A 3,567-nucleotide genomic window follows, 5' to 3' on the forward strand; every position below is an offset into this window, starting at 1 on the left:
GCCATCCCGTGACGGTCCTTGTAGGTATCAGTTCGTTCTTCTCATTGGGAACCACAGTGATTCCTCCCTTCTTGGGCACAACATGGACGGGGCTGACCCAAGGGCTGTCTGAGATCGGGTATATTACTCCTCTTTGCCAAAGCTTCATAACCTCTTTCTGTACCACTTCCTTCATGATTGGGTTCAACCTTCTTTGGGATTGAATGGATGGTTTTGCATCATCTTCTAATAGTATTTTATGCATGCATATAGCTGAACTGATTCCCTTCAGGTCAGCAAGGGTCCATCCGATGGCGTCCTTATGCTCCCACAGCACCTTGAGCAGTTTATCCTCTTGATCTTGGCTGAGGCATGAGCTTATGATTACTGGGTAGTTTTCATTTTCTCCTAGGTATGCATATTTGAGAGTGGGTGGCAATGCTTTGAGTTCAACCTTGGGTGCCTCTGACTTTTCAGTCTCTTCCTTTGGTGTATCTTGAACATGACTCTCTACTGTTGCAACATCCTCACTTGATATATACTCCTCCTCCATTGATCTCTCGGGCTCTTCATGCTCTTCTTCTTCAAAACACTCATGCACTTCTTCTTCAACTGCGTCTAACCTCATGCATTCCCCCAATTGTTCTGGTGGGTAACTCATGGCCTTGAACACATTGAATGTCATCTTTTCGTTGTGTAATCTCAAGGTTAGATCACCTTTTAGGACATCAATGATAGCTCCAGCAGTAGCCAAAAACGGCCTTCCTATAATAATGGACGTCTTGGCTTCCTCCTGCATGTCCAACACTACAAAATCTGCCGGGAATATGAAGTCTCCTACTTTCACCAACAAATCCTCTACTATGCCATGAGGAAACTTGAACGATCGGTCTGCCAATTGTAAGGCCATTTTTGTTGGTTTAGCCTCCTCGATCTTCATCTTCCTCATCATTGCTACTGACATCAAATTGATGCTGGCTCCTAAGTCACAAAGGGCCTTCCCTACTGTGATTTCCCCTATAATACAAGGGATCTGAAAGCTCCCAGGATCCTTCAACTTCTGGGGTAGTTTGTGCTGGATGATAGCACTACATTCTTCGGTTAGTATCACAGTCTTATTGTTCTTCCAGCTTCTCTTCTTAGTCATCAGCTCCTTCAGGAACTTGGCATAGAGTGGCATTTGTTCTATTGCTTCAGCAAAGGGTATGTTGATTTGTAGTTTCTTGCAGATTTCCAAGAATCTCATGAACTGGTTGTCATCTTCTTTTTTCTTCAACTGCTGAGGATATGGAGCTCTTGAGATGTTCAGTTTTGGCATCCCTTTTTCTTTTTGTGGACTTGAAGTGGGAGTTTGAACTCCCTCTTGCTCTTCTCCCTTTTTATTTGAGCCTTCTTCTTGTGGTTTTTGGGAGAGTTCCTTAAGTTCTTTCCCGCTCTTAAGTGTTATAGCTTGACATTCTTCCTCTTTGCTTGAATTGTTATCATTGCAAATGTTATGGTTAGAAAGCTGCTTGAATAGATAACCAATTTGTGTCTCCAGTTTCTTGATGGCAGCATTTTGATTCTGCATGTTTGACTGCACTTCCTCTCTAAATACTTTACTGTTTCGGATGTCTTTGCATACTTCCTCAAGTAAGGTTTCAAGCTTAAAGAGTCTGTCATCAATTGATGGTAGGTTGGGATTAGAGGTGGAAGGATGAGAGGTGTTGTTATGGTTTTGATATGGGTGTGGAGAAGTGTTGTTGTGGGGGTGTTGATATGTCCTCTGTGTGAATTGTTGATGAGCTACAATGTTGTTGGAGTTATAACGTCTCTGGTCTTGGCTTTGATCTTGCTGATTCTCCCACCCAAAGTTTGGGTGGTTACTCCATCCAGGGTTGTATGTCTTGGAGTATGGATCATGGTTCTGTCTAGGTGAATTCCCAATGTAGTTGGCTTGCTCAAGGTTACCCTCTGCTTCTTCTTCAACTCCTTCTTGGGTTGTTGAGGAGGTGGTGATTGCTGCCACTTGGTTCCTTTCCATCTTCTTGGTGAGGTCAGCTAGCTGCTTCGTAATGAGCTTGTTCTGAGCCAGCAGAGCATCTACATTGTTTAGCTCTATTACTCCTCTAGTGTTCCCTCTTTCGGAAGCATAGAAGTAGTCATTCTCAGCTACAGTCTCAATTACATCTATGGCTTCTTCAATGATCTTCTTCTTGTTCAATGATCCTTTAGAGGAATGGTCTACTGCCTTCTTTGATTCATATGACAAGCCTTCATAGAAGATGTGCAAATGCACCCATTTATTGAACATATTTGGTGGGCACCTCCTTGTTTGGTCTTTGAACCTTTTCCAAGCTTCATAAAGTGTCTCCCCATCTTGCTGTCTGAACGTTTGCACTTCAGTTCTCAGCCTATTGATCCTTTGAGGGGGTAAAACCTTGCTAAAAACTTATTCACTACCTCCTCCCAATTTGTCAGGCTTTCTTTTGGGAAGGATTCAAGCCATTCGGATGCCTTGTCCCTGAGTGAAAAAGGGAACAAGAGCAGCCTATAGACATCCGGATGGACTCCATTGGACTTCACTGTGTCACAAATCCTCAAGAAGATGGTCAAGTGTTAATTCGGGTCTTCTTGAGCACCTCCTTCAAATGAGCAATTATTCTGCACAAGAGTGATGAGCTGAGGTTTTAGCTCGAAATTGTTGGCATGTATGGTGGGCTTCTGAATGCTACTTCCACAGTTGCCTGGGTTTGGATTAATGTAAGAGCTTAACACTCTTCTATCCTCCCCAGCATGATTTGCTCTACCTCCCCCACCATGGTTATTAGCCTCTTCTTCATGTTGGTTTTTCATGTTGCCTTCCATGTTTAGTTCAAAGTGTTCCTCCTCCTCTTCAGCACCGATTGCACATTTTCCTCTTGCTTCCCTCCTTAATCTAAGGAGGTCCTCTCTGGTTCAGAATCGAAGGAAGTTGAAGCCCCGCTTCTTCTCCCTGTCATACAACCAACAAGTACAAGCAAGTAACAATATGTGCAGATAGTATTGCTGTCAGAATTACTGTTAGTTGTGAGTGATGCAATATATCAAATAGTTAGTGGGTTAGCAAACTGAATGGTAAATAACAACGAACACGAAAGAGTAGAGGGGGAAGGATGAGAAGTTAACTAAGACAGAAAGTAAATTACTCAAACAAAAAATTAAATCAACAAAACAAAAATGCTCAATCTAGTGATCTCCTAATTTAATCATTGTTGATGCACAATTAATCTCCGGCAACGGCGCCATAAACTTGATGTAAGTGGAAACTGTCTCTCAACAAATTTCCTTCGGCAAGTGTACCGAATTTGTCTTCAAGTAAAAACTCACAATAGAGTGAGGTCGAATCCCACAGGGATTGATTGATCAAGCAACTTTAATTAGAAGAAAGTTCTAGTTGAGCGAATTCAGAATTTGGGTTGAGATTTGCAGAAATTAAAATGGCGAGAATGTAAATAACAGAAAAAGTAAATGCTAGAATTAAAGTGTTGAAAGTAAATGACTGAAAGTAAATTGCAGAATTGTAAATGGGAATGGGGTGTTTGCTCATGAAAGTAAATGCAGAAATTA

Source organism: Arachis duranensis, chromosome 9 (genome assembly GCF_000817695.3).
Source record: "Arachis duranensis cultivar V14167 chromosome 9, aradu.V14167.gnm2.J7QH, whole genome shotgun sequence".
NCBI lineage: Eukaryota > Viridiplantae > Streptophyta > Magnoliopsida > Fabales > Fabaceae > Arachis > Arachis duranensis.